General features: G+C 40.2%; 13 non-coding genes across 13 annotated transcripts; all 13 read right to left on the reverse strand.

The window, feature by feature from the left end:
* Positions 1-122: 122 nt before the first annotated feature.
* Positions 123-193, reverse strand: trnag-gcc (transfer RNA glycine (anticodon GCC)). The gene has a single exon. It is a non-coding gene; the product is annotated as a tRNA-Gly (tRNA).
* Positions 194-1,340: 1,147 nt separating this feature from the next.
* trnag-gcc (transfer RNA glycine (anticodon GCC)) lies at positions 1,341-1,411 on the reverse strand. Its single transcript has one exon. It is a non-coding gene; the product is annotated as a tRNA-Gly (tRNA).
* Positions 1,412-4,584: 3,173 nt separating this feature from the next.
* trnag-gcc (transfer RNA glycine (anticodon GCC)) lies at positions 4,585-4,655 on the reverse strand. Its single transcript has one exon. It is a non-coding gene; the product is annotated as a tRNA-Gly (tRNA).
* Positions 4,656-7,416: 2,761 nt separating this feature from the next.
* trnag-gcc (transfer RNA glycine (anticodon GCC)) lies at positions 7,417-7,487 on the reverse strand. Its single transcript has one exon. It is a non-coding gene; the product is annotated as a tRNA-Gly (tRNA).
* A 1,146-nt stretch (positions 7,488-8,633) lies between these two features.
* Positions 8,634-8,704, reverse strand: trnag-acc (transfer RNA glycine (anticodon ACC)). Its single transcript has one exon. It is a non-coding gene; the product is annotated as a tRNA-Gly (tRNA).
* Positions 8,705-9,035: 331 nt separating this feature from the next.
* On the reverse strand, positions 9,036-9,106 carry trnag-gcc (transfer RNA glycine (anticodon GCC)). Its single transcript has one exon. It is a non-coding gene; the product is annotated as a tRNA-Gly (tRNA).
* Positions 9,107-9,444: 338 nt separating this feature from the next.
* On the reverse strand, positions 9,445-9,515 carry trnag-gcc (transfer RNA glycine (anticodon GCC)). The gene has a single exon. It is a non-coding gene; the product is annotated as a tRNA-Gly (tRNA).
* A 1,145-nt stretch (positions 9,516-10,660) lies between these two features.
* trnag-gcc (transfer RNA glycine (anticodon GCC)) lies at positions 10,661-10,731 on the reverse strand. The gene has a single exon. It is a non-coding gene; the product is annotated as a tRNA-Gly (tRNA).
* A 3,169-nt stretch (positions 10,732-13,900) lies between these two features.
* Positions 13,901-13,971, reverse strand: trnag-gcc (transfer RNA glycine (anticodon GCC)). The gene has a single exon. It is a non-coding gene; the product is annotated as a tRNA-Gly (tRNA).
* A 1,151-nt stretch (positions 13,972-15,122) lies between these two features.
* trnag-acc (transfer RNA glycine (anticodon ACC)) lies at positions 15,123-15,193 on the reverse strand. Its single transcript has one exon. It is a non-coding gene; the product is annotated as a tRNA-Gly (tRNA).
* A 1,146-nt stretch (positions 15,194-16,339) lies between these two features.
* On the reverse strand, positions 16,340-16,410 carry trnag-acc (transfer RNA glycine (anticodon ACC)). The gene has a single exon. It is a non-coding gene; the product is annotated as a tRNA-Gly (tRNA).
* Positions 16,411-17,150: 740 nt separating this feature from the next.
* trnag-gcc (transfer RNA glycine (anticodon GCC)) lies at positions 17,151-17,221 on the reverse strand. The gene has a single exon. It is a non-coding gene; the product is annotated as a tRNA-Gly (tRNA).
* A 3,173-nt stretch (positions 17,222-20,394) lies between these two features.
* Positions 20,395-20,465, reverse strand: trnag-gcc (transfer RNA glycine (anticodon GCC)). Its single transcript has one exon. It is a non-coding gene; the product is annotated as a tRNA-Gly (tRNA).
* Positions 20,466-23,562: the final 3,097 nt, after the last annotated feature.

Consider the following 23,562-nt stretch of genomic DNA (forward strand, 5'->3'; position numbering starts at 1 on the left):
TCAGGCTGAGGGAAGATTTCACAAAACCTGTTTTATATTAGAAGACCTTCCAACGGTCTGACAAAATAAGAATGTAAGAAAAATAGCCTATGATGTAGAACATTTTAAAAGCTGGCAACTGCTGCATTGGCCGGGAATCGGACCCGGGTCTCCCGCGTGGCAGGCGAGAATTCTACCACTGAACCACCAATGCTTACATGCAAGTCACATTTGAAATGTAGTATACTTCTCTCCAAAAACCTTTCTGCTCTCCCACAAGCCAGTCGAAAAAACTTCCACTGACCTAACATTGCTTTCCTGACTATGCTTAAGAAATGTTCTACATTAATGCTTTAATGAACATACTTCAGGAATGTTTCGCACTGAAAACACAAACATTTTTATTGACACAAAAACAGCTAAGAGTGTTCAGGCTGAGGGAAGATTTCACAAAACTGTTTTATACTAGAAGACCTTCCAATGGTCTGACAAAATAAGAATGTAAGAAAAATAGCCTATGATGTAGAACATTTTAAAAGCTGGCAACTGCTGCATTGGCTGGGAATCGGACCCGGGTCTCCCGCGTGGCAGGCGAGAATTCTACCACTGAACCACCAATGCTTACATGAAAGACTCTTTTAAATGTAGTCTACTGAGCAGAACCTTTCTGCTCTCCCACAAGCCAGTCGAAAAAACTACCACTGACCTAACATTGCTTTCCTGACTATGCTTAAGAAATGTTCTGCATTAATGCTTTAATGAACATACTTCAGGAATGTGTCGCACTGAAACAACACAAACATTTTTATTGACACAAAAACAGCTAAGAGTGTTCAGGCTGAGGGAAGATTTCACAAAACTGTTTTATACTAGAAGACCTTCCAATGGTCTGACAAAATAAGAATGTAAGAAAAATAGCCTATGATGTAGAACATTTTAAAAGCTGGCAACTGCTGCATTGGCCGAGAATCGGAACCGGGTCTCCCGCGTGGCAGGCGAGAATTCTACCACTGAACCACCAATGCTTACATGCAAGTCACATTTGAAATGTAGTATACTGCTCTCCAAAAACCTTTCTGCTCTCCCACAAGCCAGTCGAAAAAACTTCCACTGACCTAACATTGCTTTCCTGACTATTTTTAAGAAATGTTCTACATTAATGCTTTAATGAACATACTTCAGGAATGTTTCGCACTGAAAACACAAACATTTTTATTGACACAAAAACAGCTAAGAGTGTTCAGGCTGAGGGAAGATTTCACAAAACTGTTTTATACTAGAAGACCTTCCAATGGTCTGACAAAATAAGAATGTAAGAAAAATAGCCTATGATGTAGAACATTTTAAAAGCTGGCAACTGCTGCATTGGCCGGGAATCGGACCCGGGTCTCCCGCGTGGCAGGCGAGAATTCTACCACTGAACCACCAATGCTTACATGAAAGACTCTTTTAAATGTAGTCTACTGAGCAGAACCTTTCTGCTCTCCCACAAGCCAGTCGAAAAAACTACCACTGACCTAACATTGCTTTCCTGACTATGCTTAAGAAATGTTATGCATTAATGCTTTAATGAACATACTTCAGGAATGTGTCGCACTGAAAACACAAACATTTTTATTGACACAAAAACAGCTAAGAGTGTTCAGGCTGAGGGAAGATTTCACAAAACTGTTTTATACTAGAAGACCTTCCAATGGTCTGACAAAATAAGAATGTAAGAAAAATAGCCTATGATTTAGAACATTTTAAAAGCTGGCAACTGCTGCATTGGCCGGGAATCGGACCCGGGTCTCCCGCGTGGCAGGCCAGAATTCCACCACTGAACCACCAATGCTTACATGCAAGTCACATTTGAAATGTAGTATACTGCTCTCCAAAAACCTTTCTGCTCTCCCACAAGCCAGTCGAAAAAACTTCCACTGACCTAATATTGCTTTCCTGACTATGCTTAAGAAATGTTCTGCATTAATGCTTTAATGAACATACTTCAGGAATGTTTTGCACTGAAAACACAACATTTTTTTCCTGACACTCAATAAGCTAATAGTGTTCAGGCTGAGGGAAGATTTCACAAAACTGTTTTATATTAGAAGACCTTCCAACGGTCTGACAAAATAAGAATGTAAGAAAAATAGCCTATGATGTAGAACATTTTAAAAGCTGGCAACTGCTGCATTGGCCAGGAATCGGACCCGGGTCTCCCGCATGGCAGGCGAGAATTCTACCACTGAACCACCAATGCTTACATGCAAGTCACATTTGAAATGTAGCATACTGCTCTCCAAAAACCTTTCTGCTCTCCCACAAGCCAGTCGAAAAAACTTCCACTGACCTAACATTGCTTTCCTGACTATGCTTAAGAAATGTTCTACATTAATGCTTTAATGAACATACTTCAGGAATGTTTCGCACTGAAAACACAAACATTTTTATTGACACAAAAACAGCTAAGAGTGTTCAGGCTGAGGGAAGATTTCACAAAACTGTTTTATACTAGAAGACCTTCCAATGGTCTGACAAAATAAGAATGTAAGAAAAATAGCCTATGATGTAGAACATTTTAAAAGCTGGCAACTGCTGCATTGGCTGGGAATCGGACCCGGGTCTCCCGCGTGGCAGGCGAGAATTCTACCACTGAACCACCAATGCTTACATGAAAGACTCTTTTAAATGTAGTCTACTGAGCAGAACTTTTCTGCTCTCCCACAAGCCAGTCGAAAAAACTACCACTGACCTAACATTGCTTTCCTGACTATGCTTAAGAAATGTTCTGCATTAATGCTTTCATGAACATACTTCAGGAATGTTTCGCACTGAAAACACAAACATTTTTATTGACACAAAAACAGCTAAGAGTGTTCAGGCTGAGGGAAGATTTCACAAAACTGTTTTATACTAGAAGACCTTCCAATGGTCTGACAAAATAAGAATGTAAGAAAAATAGCCTATGATGTAGAACATTTTAAAAGCTGGCAACTGCTGCATTGGCCAGGAATCGGACCCGGGTCTCCCGCGTGGCAGGCAAGAACTCTACCACTGAACCACCAACGCTTACATGCAAGTCACATTTGAAATGTAGTCTACTGCTCTCCAAAAACCTTTCTGCTCTCCCACAAGCCAGTCGAAAAAACTTCCACTGACCTAACATTGCTTTCCTGACTATGCTTAAAAAATGTTCTGCATTAATGCTTTAATGAACATACTTCAGGAATGTTTCGAAATGAAAACACAACATTTTTTTCCTGACACTCAATAAGCTAATAGTGTTCAGGCTGAGGGAAGATTTCACAAAACTGTTTTATATTAGAAGACCTTCCAACGGTCTGACAAAATAAGAATGTAAGAAAAATAGCCTGTGATGTGGAACATTTTAAAAGCTGGCAACCGCTGCATTGGCCAGGAATCGGACCCTGGTCTCCCGCGTGGCAGGCGAGAATTCTACCACTGAACCACCAAAGCTTACATAAAAGACTCTTTTAAATGTAGTCTACTGAGCAGAACCTTTCTGCTCTCCCACAAGCCAGTCGAAAAAACTACCACTGACCTAACATTGCTTTCCTGACTATGCTTAAGAAATGTTCTGCATTAATGCTTTCATGAACATACTTCAGGAATGTTTCGCACTGAAAACACAAACATTTTTATTGACACAAAAACAGCTAAGAGTGTTCAGGCTGAGGGAAGATTTCACAAAACTGTTTTATACTAGAAGACCTTCCAATGGTCTGACAAAATAAGAATGTAAGAAAAATAGGCTATGATGTAGAACATTTTAAAAGCTGGCAACCAGTGCATTGGCCGGAAATCGGACCCGGGTCTCCCGCGTGGCAGGCGAGAATTCTACCACTGAACCACCAATGCTTACATGCAAGTCACATTTGAAATGTAGTATACTGCTCTCCAAAAACCTTTCTGCTCTCCCACAAGCCAGTCGAAAAAACTTCCACTGACCTAATATTGCTTTCCTGACTATGCTTAAGAAATGTTCTGCATTAATGCTTTAATGAACATACTTCAGGAATGTTTCGCACTGAAAACACAACATTTTTTTCCTGACACTCAATAAGCTAATAGTGTTCAGGCTGAGGGAAGATTTCACAAAACTGTTTTATATTAGAAGACCTTCCAACGGTCTGACAAAATAAGAATGTAAGAAAAATAGCCTATGATGTAGAACATTTTAAAAGCTGGCAACTGCTGCATTGGCCAGGAATCGGACCCGGGTCTCCCGCATGGCAGGCGAGAATTCTACCACTGAACCACCAATGCTTACATGCAAGTCACATTTGAAATGTAGTATACTGCTCTCCAAAAACCTTTCTGCTCTCCCACAAGCCAGTCGAAAAAACTTCCACTGACCTAACATTGCTTTCCTGACTATGCTTAAGAAATGTTCTACATTAATGCTTTAATGAACATACTTCAGGAATGTTTCGCACTGAAAACACAAACATTTTTATTGACACAAAAACAGCTAAGAGTGTTCAGGCTGAGGGAAGATTTCACAAAACTGTTTTATACTAGAAGACCTTCCAATGGTCTGACAAAATAAGAATGTAAGAAAAATAGCCTATGATGTAGAACATTTTAAAAGCTGGCAACTGCTGCATTGGCCGGGAATCGGACCCGGGTCTCCCGCGTGGCAGGCGAGAATTCTACCACTGAACCACCAATGCTTACATGAAAGACTCTTTTAAATGTAGTCTACTGAGCAGAACCTTTCTGCGCTCCCACAAGCCAGTCGAAAAAACTACCACTGACCTAACATTGCTTTCCTGACTATGCTTAAGAAATGTTCTGCTTTAATGCTTTCATGAACATACTTCAGGAATGTTTCGCACTGAAAACACAAACATTTTTATTGACACAAAAACAGCTAAGAGTGTTCAGGCTGAGGGAAGATTTCACAAAACTGTTTTATACTAGAAGACCTTCCAATGGTCTGACAAAATAAGAATGTAAGAAAAATAGCCTATGATGTAGAACATTTTAAAAGCTGGCAACTGCTGCATTGGCCGGGAATCGGACCCGGGTCTCCCGCGTGGCAGGCAAGAACTCTACCACTGAACCACCAACGCTTACATGCAAGTCACATTTGAAATGTAGTCTACTGCTCTCCAAAAACCTTTCTGCTCTCCCACAAGCCAGTCGAAAAAACTTCCACTGACCTAACATTGCTTTCCTGACTATGCTTAAAAAATGTTCTGCATTAATGCTTTAATGAACATACTTCAGGAATGTTTCGAAATGAAAACACAACATTTTTTTCCTGACACTCAATAAGCTAATAGTGTTCAGGCTGAGGGAAGATTTCACAAAACTGTTTTATATTAGAAGACCTTCCAACGGTCTGACAAAATAAGAATGTAAGAAAAATAGCCTGTGATGTGGAACATTTTAAAAGCTGGCAACCGCTGCATTGGCCAGGAATCGGACCCTGGTCTCCCGCGTGGCAGGCGAGAATTCTACCACTGAACCACCAAAGCTTACATAAAAGACTCTTTTAAATGTAGTCTACTGAGCAGAACCTTTCTGCTCTCCCACAAGCCAGTCGAAAAAACTACCACTGACCTAACATTGCTTTCCTGACTATGCTTAAGAAATGTTCTGCATTAATGCTTTCATGAACATACTTCAGGAATGTTTCGCACTGAAAACACAAACATTTTTATTGACACAAAAACAGCTAAGAGTGTTCAGGCTGAGGGAAGATTTCACAAAACTGTTTTATACTAGAAGACCTTCCAATGGTCTGACAAAATAAGAATGTAAGAAAAATAGGCTATGATGTAGAACATTTTAAAAGCTGGCAACCAGTGCATTGGCCGGAAATCGGACCCGGGTCTCCCGCGTGGCAGGCGAGAATTCTACCACTGAACCACCAATGCTTACTTGTAATTCACATTTGAAATGTAGTATACTGCTCTCCAAAAACATTTCTGCTCTCCCACAAGCCAGTCGAAAAAACTTCCACTGACCTAACATTGCTTTCCTGACTATGCTTAAGAAATGTTCTGCATTAATGCTTTAATGAACATACTTCAGGAATGTTTCGCACTGAAAACACAACATTTTTTTCCTGACACTCAATAAGCTAATAGTGTTCAGGCTGAGGGAAGATTTCACAAAACTGTTTCATATTAGAAGACCTTCCAACGGTCTGACAAAATAAGAATGTAAGAAAAATAGCCTATGATGTAGAACATTTTAAAAGCTGGCAACTGCTGCATTGGCCAGGAAACGGACCCGGGTCTCCCGCGTGGCAGGCGAGAATTCTACCACTGAACCACCAATGCTTACATGAAAGACTCTTTTAAATGTAGTCTACTGAGCAGAACCTTTCTGCTCTCCCACAAGCCAGTCGAAAAAACTACCACTGACCTAACATTGCTTTCCTGACTATGCTTAAGAAATGTTATGCATTTATGCTTTAATGAACATACTTCAGGAATGTTTCGCACTGAAAACACAACATTTTTTTCCTGACACTCAATAAGCTAATAGTGTTCAGGCTGAGGGAAGATTTCACAAAACTGTTTTATATTAGAAGACCTTCCAACGGTCTGACAAAATAAGAATGTAAGAAAAATAGCCTGTGATGTGGAACATTTTAAAAGCTGGCAACCACTGCATTGGCCAGGAATCGGACCCTGGTCTCCCGCGTGGCAGGCGAGAATTCTACCACTGAACCACCAAAGCTTACATAAAAGACTCTTTTAAATGTAGTCTACTGAGCAGAACCTTTCTGCTCTCCCACAAGCCAGTCGAAAAAACTACCACTGACCTAACATTGCTTTCCTGACTATGCTTAAGAAATGTTATGCATTAATGCTTTCATGAACATACTTCAGGAATGTTTCGCACTGAAAACACAAACATTTTTATTGACACAAAAACAGCTAAGAGTGTTCAGGCTGAGGGAAGATTTCACAAAACTGTTTTATACTAGAAGACCTTCCAATGGTCTGACAAAATAAGAATGTAAGAAAAATAGGCTATGATGTAGAACATTTTAAAAGCTGGCAACCAGTGCATTGGCCGGAAATCGGACCCGGGTCTCCCGCGTGGCAGGCGAGAATTCTACCACTGAACCACCAATGCTTACATGCAAGTCACATTTGAAATGTAGTATACTGCTCTCCAAAAACCTTTCTGCTCTCCCACAAGCCAGTCGAAAAAACTTCCACTGACCTAACATTGCTTTCCTGACTATGCTTAAGAAATGTTCTACATTAATGCTTTAATGAACATACTTCAGGAATGTTTCGCACTGAAAACACAAACATTTTTATTGACACAAAAACAGCTAAGAGTGTTCAGGCTGAGGGAAGATTTCACAAAACTGTTTTATACTAGAAGACCTTCCAATGGTCTGACAAAATAAGAATGTAAGAAAAATAGCCTATGATGTAGAACATTTTAAAAGCTGGCAACTGCTGCATTGGCCGGGAATCGGACCCGGGTCTCCCGCGTGGCAGGCGAGAATTCTACCACTGAACCACCAATGCTTACATGAAAGACTCTTTTAAATGTAGTCTACTGAGCAGAACCTTTCTGCTCTCCCACAAGCCAGTCGAAAAAACTACCACTGACCTAACATTGCTTTCCTGACTATGCTTAAGAAATGTTCTGCATTAATGCTTTAATGAACATACTTCAGGAATGTGTCGCACTGAAAACACAAACATTTTTATTGACACAAAAACAGCTAAGAGTGTTCAGGCTGAGGGAAGATTTCACAAAACTGTTTTATACTAGAAGACCTTCCAATGATCTGACAAAATAAGAATGTAAGAAAAATAGCCTATGATGTAGAACATTTTAAAAGCTGGCAACCAGGGCATTGGCCAGGAATCGGACCCGGGTCTCCCACGTGGCAGGCGAGAATTCTACCACTGAACCACCAATGCTTACATGCAGTTCACGTTTGAAATGTAGTATACTGGTCTCCAAAAACGTTTCTGCTCTCCCACAAGCCAGTCGAAAAAACCTCTACTGACCTAACATTGCTTTCCTGACTATGCTTAAGAAATGTTCTGCATTAATGCTTTCATGAACATACTTCAGGAATGTTTCGCACTGAAAACACAAACATTTTTATTGACACAAAAACAGCTAAGAGTGTTCAGGCTGAGGGAAGATTTCACAAAACTGTTTTATACTAGAAGACCTTCCAATGGTCTGACAAAATAAGAATGTAAGAAAAATAGCCTATGATGTAGAACATTTTAAAAGCTTGCAACTGCTGCATTGGCCGGGAATCAGACCCGGGTCTCCCGCGTGGCCGGCAAGAATTCGACCACTGAACCACCAACGCTTACATGCAAGTCATATTTGAAATGTAGTCTACTGCTCTCCAAAAACCTTTCTGCTCTCCCACAAGCCAGTCGAAAAAACTTCCACTGACCTAACATTGCTTTCCTGACTATGCTTAAGAAATGTTCTGCATTAATGCTTTAATGAACATACTTCAGGAATGTTTCGCACTGAAAACACAACCTTTTTTTATTGACACACAGTAAGCTAATAGTGTTCAGGCTGAGGGAAGATTTCACAAAACTGTTTTATATTAGAAGACCTTCCAACGGTCTGACAAAATAAGAATGTAAGAAAAATAGCCTGTGATGTAGAACATTTTAAAAGCTGGCAACTGCTGCATTGGCCGGGAATCGGACCCGAGTCTCCCGCGTGGTAGGCGAGAATTCTACCACTGAACCACCAATGCTTACATGAAAGACTCTTTTAAATGTAGTCTACTGAGCAGAACCTTTCTGCTCTCCCACAAGCCAGTCGAAAAAACTACCACTGACCTAACATTGCTTTCCTGACTATGCTTAAGAAATGTTCTGCATTAATGCTTTCATGAACATACTTCAGGAATGTTTCGCACTGAAAACACAAACATTTTTATTGACACAAAAACAGCTAAGAGTGTTCAGGCTGAGGGAAGATTTCAAAAAACTGTTTTATACTAGAAGACCTTCCAATGGTCTGACAAAATAAGAATGTAAGAAAAATAGCCTATGATGTAGAACATTTTAAAAGCTGGCAACCAGTGCATTGGCCGGGAATCGGACCCGGGTCTCCCGCGTGGCAGGCGAGAATTCTACCACTGAACCACCAATGCTTACAAGCAATTCACATTTGAAATGTAGTATACTGCTCTCCAAAAACGTTTCTGCTCTCCCACAAGCCAGTCGAAAAAACTACCACTGACCTAACATTGCTTTCCTGACTATGCTTAAGAAATGTTATGCATTTATGCTTTAATGAACATACTTCAGGAATGTTTCGCACTGAAAACACAACATTTTTTTCCTGACACTCAATAAGCTAATAGTGTTCAGGCTGAGGGAAGATTTCACAAAACCTGTTTTATATTAGAAGACCTTCCAACGGTCTGACAAAATAAGAATGTAAGAAAAATAGCCTATGATGTAGAACATTTTAAAAGCTGGCAACTGCTGCATTGGCCGGGAATCGGACCCGGGTCTCCCGCGTGGCAGGCGAGAATTCTACCACTGAACCACCAATGCTTACATGCAAGTCACATTTGAAATGTAGTATACTGCTCTCCAAAAACCTTTCTGCTCTCCCACAAGCCAGTCGAAAAAACTTCCACTGACCTAACATTGCTTTCCTGACTATGCTTAAGAAATGTTCTACATTAATGCTTTAATGAACATACTTCAGGAATGTTTCGCACTGAAAACACAAACATTTTTATTGACACAAAAACAGCTAAGAGTGTTCAGGCTGAGGGAAGATTTCACAAAACTGTTTTATACTAGAAGACCTTCCAATGGTCTGACAAAATAAGAATGTAAGAAAAATAGCCTATGATGTAGAACATTTTAAAAGCTGGCAATTGCTGCATTGGCTGGGAATCGGACCCGGGTCTCCCGCGTGGCAGGCGAGAATTCTACCACTGAACCACCAATGCTTACATGAAAGACTCTTTTAAATGTAGTCTACTGAGCAGAACCTTTCTGCTCTCCCACAAGCCAGTCGAAAAAACTACCACTGACCTAACATTGCTTTCCTGACTATGCTTAAGAAATGTTCTGCATTAATGCTTTAATGAACATACTTCAGGAATGTGTCGCACTGAAAACACAAACATTTTTATTGACACAAAAACAGCTAAGAGTGTTCAGGCTGAGGGAAGATTTCACAAAACTGTTTTATACTAGAAGACCTTCCAATGGTCTGACAAAATAAGAATGTAAGAAAAATAGCCTATGATGTAGAACATTTTAAAAGCTGGCAACTGCTGCATTGGCCGAGAATCGGAACCGGGTCTCCCGCGTGGCAGGCGAGAATTCTACCACTGAACCACCAATGCTTACATGCAAGTCACATTTGAAATGTAGTATACTGCTCTCCAAAAACCTTTCTGCTCTCCCACAAGCCAGTCGAAAAAACTTCCACTGACCTAACATTGCTTTCCTGACTATTTTTAAGAAATGTTCTACATTAATGCTTTAATGAACATACTTCAGGAATGTTTCGCACTGAAAACACAAACATTTTTATTGACACAAAAACAGCTAAGAGTGTTCAGGCTGAGGGAAGATTTCACAAAACTGTTTTATACTAGAAGACCTTCCAATGGTCTGACAAAATAAGAATGTAAGAAAAATAGCCTATGATGTAGAACATTTTAAAAGCTGGCAACTGCTGCATTGGCCGGGAATCGGACCCGGGTCTCCCGCGTGGCAGGCGAGAATTCTACCACTGAACCACCAATGCTTACATGAAAGACTCTTTTAAATGTAGTCTACTGAGCAGAACCTTTCTGCTCTCCCACAAGCCAGTCGAAAAAACTACCACTGACCTAACATTGCTTTCCTGACTATGCTTAAGAAATGTTCTGCATTAATGCTTTAATGAACATACTTCAGGAATGTGTCGCACTGAAAACACAAACATTTTTATTGACACAAAAACAGCTAAGAGTGTTCAGGCTGAGGGAAGATTTCACAAAACTGTTTTATACTAGAAGACCTTCCAATGGTCTGACAAAATAAGAATGTAAGAAAAATAGCCTATGATTTAGAACATTTTAAAAGCTGGCAACTGCTGCATTGGCCGGGAATCGGACCCGGGTCTCCCGCGTGGCAGGCCAGAATTCCACCACTGAACCACCAATGCTTACATGCAAGTCACATTTGAAATGTAGTATACTGCTCTCCAAAAACCTTTCTGCTCTCCCACAAGCCAGTCGAAAAAACTTCCACTGACCTAATATTGCTTTCCTGACTATGCTTAAGAAATGTTCTGCATTAATGCTTTAATGAACATACTTCAGGAATGTTTCGCACTGAAAACACAACATTTTTTTCCTGACACTCAATAAGCTAATAGTGTTCAGGCTGAGGGAAGATTTCACAAAACTGTTTTATATTAGAAGACCTTCCAACGGTCTGACAAAATAAGAATGTAAGAAAAATAGCCTATGATGTAGAACATTTTAAAAGCTGGCAACTGCTGCATTGGCCAGGAATCGGACCCGGGTCTCCCGCATGGCAGGCGAGAATTCTACCACTGAACCACCAATGCTTACATGCAAGTCACATTTGAAATGTAGTATACTGCTCTCCAAAAACCTTTCTGCTCTCCCACAAGCCAGTCGAAAAAACTTCCACTGACCTAACATTGCTTTCCTGACTATGCTTAAGAAATGTTCTACATTAATGCTTTAATGAACATACTTCAGGAATGTTTCGCACTGAAAACACAAACATTTTTATTGACACAAAAACAGCTAAGAGTGTTCAGGCTGAGGGAAGATTTCACAAAACTGTTTTATACTAGAAGACCTTCCAATGGTCTGACAAAATAAGAATGTAAGAAAAATAGCCTATGATGTAGAACATTTTAAAAGCTGGCAACTGCTGCATTGGCCGGGAATCTGACCCAGGTCTCCCGCGTGGCAGGCGAGAATTCTACCACTGAACCACCAATGCTTACATGAAAGACTCTTTTAAATGTAGTCTACTGAGCAGAACTTTTCTGCTCTCCCACAAGCCAGTCGAAAAAACTACCACTGACCTAACATTGCTTTCCTGACTATGCTTAAGAAATGTTCTGCATTAATGCTTTCATGAACATACTTCAGGAATGTTTCGCACTGAAAACACAAACATTTTTATTGACACAAAAACAGCTAAGAGTGTTCAGGCTGAGGGAAGATTTCACAAAACTGTTTTATACTAGAAGACCTTCCAATGGTCTTACAAAATAAGAATGTAAGAAAAATAGCCTATGATGTAGAACATTTTAAAAGCTGGCAACCAGTGCATTGGCCGGAAATCGGACCCGGGTCTCCCGCGTGGCAGGCGAGAATTCTACCACTGAACCACCAATGCTTACATGCAATTCACATTTGAAATGTAGTATACTGCTCTCCAAAAACGTTTCTGCTCTCCCACAAGCCAGTCGAAAAAACTTCCACTGACCTAACATTGCTTTCCTGACTATGCTTAAGAAATGTTCTGCATTAATGCTTTAATGAACATACTTCAGGAATGTTTCGCACTGAAAACACAACATTTTTTTCCTGACACTCAATAAGCTAATAGTGTTCAGGCTGAGGGAAGATTTCACAAAACTGTTTCATATTAGAAGACCTTCCAACGGTCTGACAAAATAAGAATGTAAGAAAAATAGCCTATGATGTAGAACATTTTAAAAGCTGGCAACTGCTGCATTGGCCAGGAAACGGACCCGGGTCTCCCGCGTGGCAGGCGAGAATTCTACCACTGAACCACCAATGCTTACATGAAAGACTCTTTTAAATGTAGTCTACTGAGCAGAACCTTTCTGCTCTCCCACAAGCCAGTCGAAAAAACTACCACTGACCTAACATTGCTTTCCTGACTATGCTTAAGAAATGTTATGCATTTATGCTTTAATGAACATACTTCAGGAATGTTTCGCACTGAAAACACAACATTTTTTTCCTGACACTCAATAAGCTAATAGTGTTCAGGCTGAGGGAAGATTTCACAAAACTGTTTTATATTAGAAGACCTTCCAACGGTCTGACAAAATAAGAATGTAAGAAAAATAGCCTATGATTTAGAACATTTTAAAAGCTGGCAACTGCTGCATTGGCCGGGAATCGGACCAGGGTGTCCCGCATGGCAGGCGAGAATTCTACCACTGAACCACCAATGCTTACATGCAAGTCACATTTGAAATGTAGTATACTGCTCTCCAAAAACCTTTCTGCTCTCCCACAAGCCAGTCGAAAAAACTTCCACTGACCTAACATTGCTTTCCAGACTATGCTTAAGAAATGTTCTACATTAATGCTTTAATGAACATACTTCAGGAATGTTTCGCACTGAAAACACAAACATTTTTATTGACACAAAAACAGCTAAGAGTGTTCAGGCTGAGGGAAGATTTCACAAAACTGTTTTATACTAGAAGACCTTCCAATGGTCTGACAAAATAAGAATGTAAGAAAAATAGGCTATGATGTAGAACATTTTAAAAGCTGGCAACTGCTGCATTGGCCGGGAATCAGACCCGGGTCTCCCGCGTGGCAGGCGAGAATTCTACCACTGAACCACCAATGCTTACATGAAAGACTCTTTTAAATGTAGTCTACTGAGCAGAACCTTTCTGCTCTCCCACAAGCCAGTCGAAAAAACTACCACTGACCTAACATTGCTTTCCTGACTATGCTTAAGAAATGTTATGCATTTATGCTTTAATGAACATACTTCAGGAATGTTTCGCACTGAAAACACAACATTTTTTTCCTGACACTCAATAAGCTAATAGTGTTCAGGCTGAGGGAAGATTTCACAAAACTGTTTTATATTAGAAGACCTTCCAACGGTCTGACAAAATAAGAATGTAAGAAAAATAGCCTATGATGTAGAACATTTTAAAAGCTGGCAACTTCTGCATTGGCCGGGAATCGGACCCGGGTCTCCCGCATGGCAGGCGAGAATTCTACCACTGAACCACCAATGCTTACATGCAAGTCACATTTGAAATGTAGTATACTGCTCTCCAAAAACCTTTCTGCTCTCCCACAAGCCAGTCGAAAAAACTTCCACTGACCTAACATTGCTTTCCTGACTATGCTTAAGAAATGTTCTACATTAATGCTTTAATGAACATACTTCAGGAATGTTTCGCACTGAAAACACAAACATTTTTATTTACACAAAAACAGCTAAGAGTGTTCAGGCTGAGGGAAGATTTCACAAAACTGTTTTATACTAGAAGACCTTCCAATGGTCTGACAAAATAAGAATGTAAGAAAAATAGCCTATGATGTAGAACATTTTAAAAGCTGGCAACCAGGGCATTGGCCAGGAATCGGACCCGGGTCTCCCACGTGGCAGGCGAGAATTCTACCACTGAACCACCAATGCTTACATGCAGTTCACGTTTGAAATGTAGTATACTGGTCTCCAAAAACGTTTCTGCTCTCCCACAAGCCAGTCGAAAAAACTTCCACTGACCTAACATTGCTTTCCTGACTATGCTTAAGAAATGTTCTGCATTAATGCTTTCATGAACATACTTCAGGAATGTTTCGCACTGAAAACACAAACATTTTTATTGACACAAAAACAGCTAAGAGTGTTCAGGCTGAGGGAAGATTTCACAAAACTGTTTTATACTAGAAGACCTTCCAATGGTCTGACAAAATAAGAATGTAAGAAAAATAGCCTATGATGTAGAACATTTTAAAAGCTTGCAACTGCTGCATTGGCCGGGAATCAGACCCGTGTCTCCCGCGTGGCCGGCAAGAATTCGACCACTGAACCACCAACGCTTACATGCAAGTCATATTTGAAATGTAGTCTACTGCTCTCCAAAAACCTTTCTGCTCTCCCACAAGCCAGTCGAAAAAACTTCCACTGACCTAACATTGCTTTCCTGACTATGCTTAAGAAATGTTCTGCATTAATGCTTTAATGAACATACTTCAGGAATGTTTCGCACTGAAAACACAAACTTTTTTTATTGACACACAGTAAGCTAATAGTGTTCAGGCTGAGGGAAGATTTCACAAAACTGTTTTATATTAGAAGACCTTCCAACGGTCTGACAAAATAAGAATGTAAGAAAAATAGCCTATGATGTAGAACATTTTAAAAGCTGGCAACTGCTGCATTGGCCGGGAATCGGACCCGAGTCTCCCGCGTGGTAGGCGAGAATTCTACCACTGAACCACCAATGCTTACATGAAAGACTCTTTTAAATGTAGTCTACTGAGCAGAACCTTTCTGCTCTCCCACAAGCCAGTCGAAAAAACTACCACTGACCTAACATTGCTTTCCTGACTATGCTTAAGAAATGTTCTGCATTAATGCTTTCATGAACATACTTCAGGAATGTTTCGCACTGAAAACACAAACATTTTTATTGACACAAAAACAGCTAAGAGTGTTCAGGCTGAGGGAAGATTTCAAAAAACTGTTTTATACTAGAAGACCTTCCAATGGTCTGACAAAATAAGAATGTAAGAAAAATAGCCTATGATGTAGAACATTTTAAAAGCTGGCAACCAGTGCATTGGCTGGGAATCGGACCCGGGTCTCCCGCGTGGCAGGCGAGAATTCTACCACTGAACCACCAATGCTTACAAGCAATTCACATTTGAAATGTAGTATACTGCTCTCCAAAAACGTTTCTGCTCTCCCACAAGCCAGTCGAAAAAACTACCACTGACCTAACATTGCTTTCCTGACTATGCTTAAGAAATGTTCTGCATTAATGCTTTAATGAACATACTTCAGGAATGTTTCGCACTGAAAACACAAACTTTTTTATTGACACAAAAACAGCTAAGAGTGTTCAGGCTGAGGGAAGATTTCACAAAACTTTTTTATACTAGAAGACCTTCCAATGGTCTGACAAAATAAGAATGTAAGAAAAATAACCTATGATGTAGAACAATTTAAATGCTGGCAACCGGTACATTGGCCAGGAATCGGACCCGGGTCTTCCGCATGGCAGGCAAGAATTCTACCACTGAACCACCAATGCTTACATGCAAGTCACATTTGAAATGTAGTATACTGCTCTCCAAAAACCTTTCTGCTCTCCCACAAGCCAGTCGAAAAAACTTCCACTGACCTAATATTGCTTTCCTGACTATGCTTAAAAAATGTTCTGCATTAATGCTTTAATGAACATACTTCAGGAATGTTTCGAAATGAAAACACAACATTTTTTTCCTGACACTCAATAAGCTAATAGTGTTCAGGCTGAGGGAAGATTTCACAAAACTGTTTTATATTAGAAGACCTTCCAACGGTCTGACAAAATAAGAATGTAAGAAAAATAGCCTGTGATGTAGAACATTTTAAAAGCTGGCAACTGCTGCATTGGCCGGGAATCGGACCCGAGTCTCCCGCGTGGTAGGCGAGAATTCTACCACTGAACCACCAATGCTTACATGAAAGACTCTTTTAAATGTAGTCTACTGAGCAGAACCTTTCTGCTCTCCCACAAGCCAGTCGAAAAAACTACCACTGACCTAACATTGCTTTCCTGACTATGCTTAAGAAATGTTCTGCATTAATGCTTTCATGAACATACTTCAGGAATGTTTCGCACTGAAAACACAAACATTTTTATTGACACAAAAACAGCTAAGAGTGTTCAGGCTGAGGGAAGATTTCAAAAAACTGTTTTATACTAGAAGACCTTCCAATGGTCTGACAAAATAAGAATGTAAGAAAAATAGCCTATGATGTAGAACATTTTAAAAGCTGGCAACCAGTGCATTGGCCGGGAATCGGACCCGGGTCTCCCGCGTGGCAGGCCAGAATTCTACCACTGAACCACCAATGCTTACAAGCAATTCACATTTGAAATGTAGTATACTGCTCTCCAAAAACGTTTCTGCTCTCCCACAAGCCAGTCGAAAAAACTACCACTGACCTAACATTGCTTTCCTGACTATGCTTAAGAAATGTTATGCATTTATGCTTTAATGAACATACTTCAGGAATGTTTCGCACTGAAAACACAACATTTTTTTCCTGACACTCAATAAGCTAATAGTGTTCAGGCTGAGGGAAGATTTCACAAAACCTGTTTTATATTAGAAGACCTTCCAACGGTCTGACAAAATAAGAATGTAAGAAAAATAGCCTATGATGTAGAACATTTTAAAAGCTGGCAACTGCTGCATTGGCCGGGAATCGGACCCGGGTCTCCCGCGTGGCAGGCGAGAATTCTACCACTGAACCACCAATGCTTACATGAAAGACTATTTTAAATGTAGTCTACTGAGCAGAACCTTTCTGCTCTCCCACAAGCCAGTCGAAAAAACTACCACTGACCTAACATTGCTTTCCTGACTATGCTTAAGAAATGTTCTGCATTAATGCTTTAATGAACATACTTCAGGAATGTGTCGCACTGAAAACACAAACATTTTTATTGACACAAAAACAGCTAAGAGTGTTCAGGCTGAGGGAAGATTTCACAAAACTGTTTTATACTAGAAGACCTTCCAATGGTCTGACAAAATAAGAATGTAAGAAAAATAGCCTATGATTTAGAACATTTTAAAAGCTGGCAACTGCTGCATTGGCCGGGAATCGGACCCGGGTCTCCCGTGTGGCAGGCCAGAATTCCACCACTGAACCACCAATGCTTACATGCAAGTCACATTTGAAATGTAGTATACTGCTCTCCAAAAACCTTTCTGCTCTCCCACAAGCCAGTCGAAAAAACTTCCACTGACCTAATATTGCTTTCCTGACTATGCTTAAGAAATGTTCTGCATTAATGCTTTAATGAACATACTTCAGGAATGTTTCGCACTGAAAACACAACATTTTTTTCCTGACACTCAATAAGCTAATAGTGTTCAGGCTGAGGGAAGATTTCACAAAACTGTTTTATATTAGAAGACCTTCCAACGGTCTGACAAAATAAGAATGTAAGAAAAATAGCCTATGATGTAGAACATTTTAAAAGCTGGCAACTGCTGCATTGGCCAGGAATCGGACCCGGGTCTCCCGCATGGCAGGCGAGAATTCTACCACTGAACCACCAATGCTTACATGCAAGTCACATTTGAAATGTAGTATACTGCTCTCCAAAAACCTTTCTGCTCTCCCACAAGCCAGTCGAAAAAACTTCCACTGACCTAACATTGCTTTCCTGACTATGCTTAAGAAATGTTCTACATTAATGCTTTAATGAACATACTTCAGGAATGTTTCGCACTGAAAACACAAACATTTTTATTGACACAAAAACAGCTAAGAGTGTTCAGGCTGAGGGAAGATTTCACAAAACTGTTTTATACTAGAAGACCTTCCAATGGTCTGACAAAATAAGAATGTAAGAAAAATAGCCTATGATGTAGAACATTTTAAAAGCTGGCAACTGCTGCATTGGCCGGGAATCGGACCCGGGTCTCCCGCGTGGCATGCGAGAATTCTACCACTGAACCACCAATGCTTACATGAAAGACTCTTTTAAATGTAGTCTACTGAGCAGAACTTTTCTGCTCTCCCACAAGCCAGTCGAAAAAACTACCACTGACCTAACATTGCTTTCCTGACTATGCTTAAGAAATGTTCTGCATTAATGCTTTCATGAACATACTTCAGGAATGTTTCGCACTGAAAACACAAACATTTTTATTGACACAAAAACAGCTAAGAGTGTTCAGGCTGAGGGAAGATTTCACAAAACTGTTTTATACTAGAAGACCTTCCAATGGTCTGACAAAATAAGAATGTAAGAAAAATAGCCTATGATGTAGAACATTTTAAAAGCTGGCAACTGCTGCATTGGCCGGAAATCGGACCCTGGTCTCCCGCGTGGCAGGCAAGAACTCTACCACTGAACCACCAACGCTTACATGCAAGTCACATTTGAAATGTAGTCTACTGCTCTCCAAAAACCTTTCTGCTCTCCCACAAGCCAGTCGAAAAAACTTCCACTGACCTAACATTGCTTTCCTGACTATGCTTAAAAAATGTTCTGCATTAATGCTTTAATGAACATACTTCAGGAATGTTTCGAAATGAAAACACAACATTTTTTTCCTGACACTCAATAAGCTAATAGTGTTCAGGCTGAGGGAAGATTTCACAAAACTGTTTTATATTAGAAGACCTTCCAACGGTCTGACAAAATAAGAATGTAAGAAAAATAGCCTGTGATGTGGAACATTTTAAAAGCTGGCAACCGCTGCATTGGCCAGGAATCGGACCCTGGTCTCCCGCGTGGCAGGCAAGAATTCTACCACTGAACCACCAAAGCTTACATAAAAGACTTTTTTAAATGTAGTCTACTGAGCAGAACCTTTCTGCTCTCCCACAAGCCAGTCGAAAAAACTACCACTGACCTAACATTGCTTTCCTGACTATGCTTAAGAAATGTTCTGCATTAATGCTTTCATGAACATACTTCAGGAATGTTTCGCACTGAAAACACAAACATTTTTATTGACACAAAAACAGCTAAGAGTGTTCAGGCTGAGGGAAGATTTCACAAAACTGTTTTATACTAGAAGACCTTCCAATGGTCTGACAAAATAAGAATGTAAGAAAAATAGCCTATGATGTAGAACATTTTAAAAGCTGGCAACCAGTGCATTGGTCGGAAATCGGAGCCGGGTCTCCCGCGTGGCAGGCGAGAATTCTACCACTGAACCACCAATGCTTACATGCAAGTCACATTTGAAATGTAGTATACTGCTCTCCAAAAACCTTTCTGCTCTCCCACAAGCCAGTCGAAAAAACTTCCACTGACCTAATATTGCTTTCCTGACTATGCTTAAGAAATGTTCTGCATTAATGCTTTAATGAACATACTTCAGGAATGTTTCGCACTGAAAACACAACATTTTTTTCCTGACACTCAATAAGCTAATAGTGTTCAGGCTGAGGGAAGATTTCACAAAACTGTTTTATATTAGAAGACCTTCCAACGGTCTGACAAAATAAGAATGTAAGAAAAATAGCCTATGATGTAGAACATTTTAAAAGCTGGCAACTGCTGCATTGGCCAGGAATCGGACCCGGGTCTCCCGCATGGCAGGCGAGAATTCTACCACTGAACCACCAATGCTTACATGCAAGTCACATTTGAAATGTAGTATACTGCTCTCCAAAAACCTTTCTGCTCTCCCACAAGCCAGTCGAAAAAACTTCCACTGACCTAACATTGCTTTCCTGACTATGCTTAAGAAATGTTCTACATTAATGCTTTAATGAACATACTTCAGGAATGTTTCGCACTGAAAACACAAACATTTTTATTGACACAAAAACAGCTAAGAGTGTTCAGGCTGAGGGAAGATTTCACAAAACTGTTTTATACTAGAAGACCTTCCAATGGTCTGACAAAATAAGAATGTAAGAAAAATAGCCTATGATGTAGAACATTTTAAAAGCTGGCAACTGCTGCATTGGCCGGGAATCGGACCCGGGTCTCCCGCGTGGCAGGCGAGAATTCTACCACTGAACCACCAATGCTTACATGAAAGACTCTTTTAAATGTAGTCTACTGAGCAGAACCATTCTGCTCTCCCACAAGCCAGTCGAAAAAACTACCACTGACCTAACATTGCTTTCCTGACTATGCTTAAGAAATGTTCTGCATTAATGCTTTCATGAACATACTTCAGGAATGTTTCGCACTGAAAACACAAACATTTTTATTGACACAAAAACAGCTAAGAGTGTTCAGGCTGAGGGAAGATTTCACAAAACTGTTTTATACTAGAAGACCTTCCAATGGTCTGACAAAATAAGAATGTAAGAAAAATAGGCTATGATGTAGAACATTTTAAAAGCTGGCAACCAGTGCATTGGCCGGAAATCGGACCCCGGTCTCCCGCGTGGCAGGCGAGAATTCTACCACTGAACCACCAATGCTTACATGCAATTCACATTTGAAATGTAGTATACTGCTCTCCAAAAACGTTTCTGCTCTCCCACAAGCCAGTCGAAAAAACTTCCACTGACCTAACATTGCTTTCCTGACTATGCTTAAGAAATGTTCTGCATTAATGCTTTAATGAACATACTTCAGGAATGTTTCGCACTGAAAACACAACATTTTTTTCCTGACACTCAATAAGCTAATAGTGTTCAGGCTGAGGGAAGATTTCACAAAACTGTTTCATATTAGAAGACCTTCCAACGGTCTGACAAAATAAGAATGTAAGAAAAATAGCCTATGATGTAGAACATTTTAAAAGCTGGCAACTGCTGCATTGGCCAGGAAACGGACCCGGGTCTCCCGCGTGGCAGGCGAGAATTCTACCACTGAACCACCAATGCTTACATGAAAGACTCTTTTAAATGTAGTCTACTGAGCAGAACCTTTCTGCTCTCCCACAAGCCAGTCGAAAAAACTACCACTGACCTAACATTGCTTTCCTGACTATGCTTAAGAAATGTTATGCATTTATGCTTTAATGAACATACTTCAGGAATGTTTCGCACTGAAAACACAACATTTTTTTCCTGACACTCAATAAGCTAATAGTGTTCAGGCTGAGGGAAGATTTCACAAAACTGTTTTATATTAGAAGACCTTCCAACGGTCTGACAAAATAAGAATGTAAGAAAAATAGCCTGTGATGTGGAACATTTTAAAAGCTGACAACCGCTGCATTGGCCAGGAATCGGACCCTGGTCTCCCGCGTGGCAGGCGAGAATTCTACCACTGAACCACCAAAGCTTACATAAAAGACTCTTTTAAATGTAGTCTACTGAGCAGAACCTTTCTGCTCTCCCACAAGCCAGTCGAAAAAACTACCACTGACCTAACATTGCTTTCCTGACTATGCTTAAGAAATGTTCTGCATTAATGCTTTCATGAACATACTTCAGGAATGTTTCGCACTGAAAACACAAACATTTTTATTGACACAAAAACAGCTAAGAGTGTTCAGGCTGAGGGAAGATTTCACAAAACTGTTTTATACTAGAAGACCTTCCAATGGTCTGACAAAATAAGAATGTAAGAAAAATAGGCTATGATGTAGAACATTTTAAAAGCTGGCAACCAGTGCATTGGCCGGAAATCGGACCCGGGTCTCCCGCGTGGCAGGCGAGAATTCTACCACTGAACCACCAATGCTTACATGCAATTCACATTTGAAATGTAGTATACTGCTCTCCAAAAACGTTTCTGCTCTCCCACAAGCCAGTCGAAAAAACTTCCACTGACCTAACATTGCTTTCCTGACTATGCTTAAGAAATGTTCTGCATTAATGCTTTAATGAACATACTTCAGGAATGTTTCGCACTGAAAACACAACATTTTTTTCCTGACACTCAATAAGCTAATAGTGTTCAGGCTGAGGGAAGATTTCACAAAACTGTTTCATATTAGAAGACCTTCCAACGGTCTGACAAAATAAGAATGTAAGAAAAATAGCCTATGATGTAGAACATTTTAAAAGCTGGCAACTGCTGCATTGGCCAGGAAACGGACCCGGGTCTCCCGCGGGGCAGGCGAGAATTCTACCACTGAACCACCAATGCTTACATGAAAGACTCTTTTAAATGTAGTCTACTGAGCAGAACCTTTCTGCTCTCCCACAAGCCAGTCGAAAAAACTACCACTGACCTAACATTGCTTTCCTGACTATGCTTAAGAAATGTTATGCATTTATGCTTTAATAAACATACTTCAGGAATGTTTCGCACTGAAAACACAACATTTTTTTCCTGACACTCAATAAGCTAATAGTGTTCAGGCTGAGGGAAGATTTCACAAAACTGTTTTATATTAGAAGACCTTCCAACGGTCTGACAAAATAAGAATGTAAGAAAAATAGCCTATGATGTAGAACATTTTAAAAGCTGGCAACTGCTGCATTGGCCGGGAATCGGACCAGGGTGTCCCGCATGGCAGGCGAGAATTCTACCACTGAACCACCAATGCTTACATGCAAGTCACATTTGAAATGTAGTATACTGCTCTCCAAAAACCTTTCTGCTCTCCCACAAGCCAGTCGAAAAAACTTCCACTGACCTAACATTGCTTTCCAGACTATGCTTAAGAAATGTTCTACATTAATGCTTTAATGAACATACTTCAGGAATGTTTCGCACTGAAAACACAAACATTTTTATTGACACAAAAACAGTTAAGAGTGTTCAGGCTGAGGGAAGATTTCACAAAACTGTTTTATACTAGAAGACCTTCCAATGGTCTGACAAAATAAGAATGTAAGAAAAATAGCCTATGATGTAGAACATTTTAAAAGCTGGCAACTGCTGCATTGGCCCGGAATCGGACCCCGGTCTCCCGCGTGGCAGGCGAGAATTCTACCACTGAACCACCAATGCTTACATGAAAGACTCTTTTAAATGTAGTCTACTGAGCAGAACCTTTCTGCTCTCCCACAAGCCAGTCGAAAAAACTACCACTGACCTAACATTGCTTTCCTGACTATGCTTAAGAAATGTTCTGCATTAATGCTTTAATGAACATACTTCAGGAATGTGTCGCACTGAAAACACAAACATTTTTATTGACACAAAAACAGCTAAGAGTGTTCAGGCTGAGGGAAGATTTCACAAAACTGTTTTATACTAGAAGACCTTCCAATG

The sequence above is a fragment of the Salminus brasiliensis genome, chromosome 3, assembly GCF_030463535.1.
Source record: "Salminus brasiliensis chromosome 3, fSalBra1.hap2, whole genome shotgun sequence".
In the NCBI taxonomy this organism is placed as follows: Eukaryota; Metazoa; Chordata; class Actinopteri; order Characiformes; family Bryconidae; genus Salminus; species Salminus brasiliensis.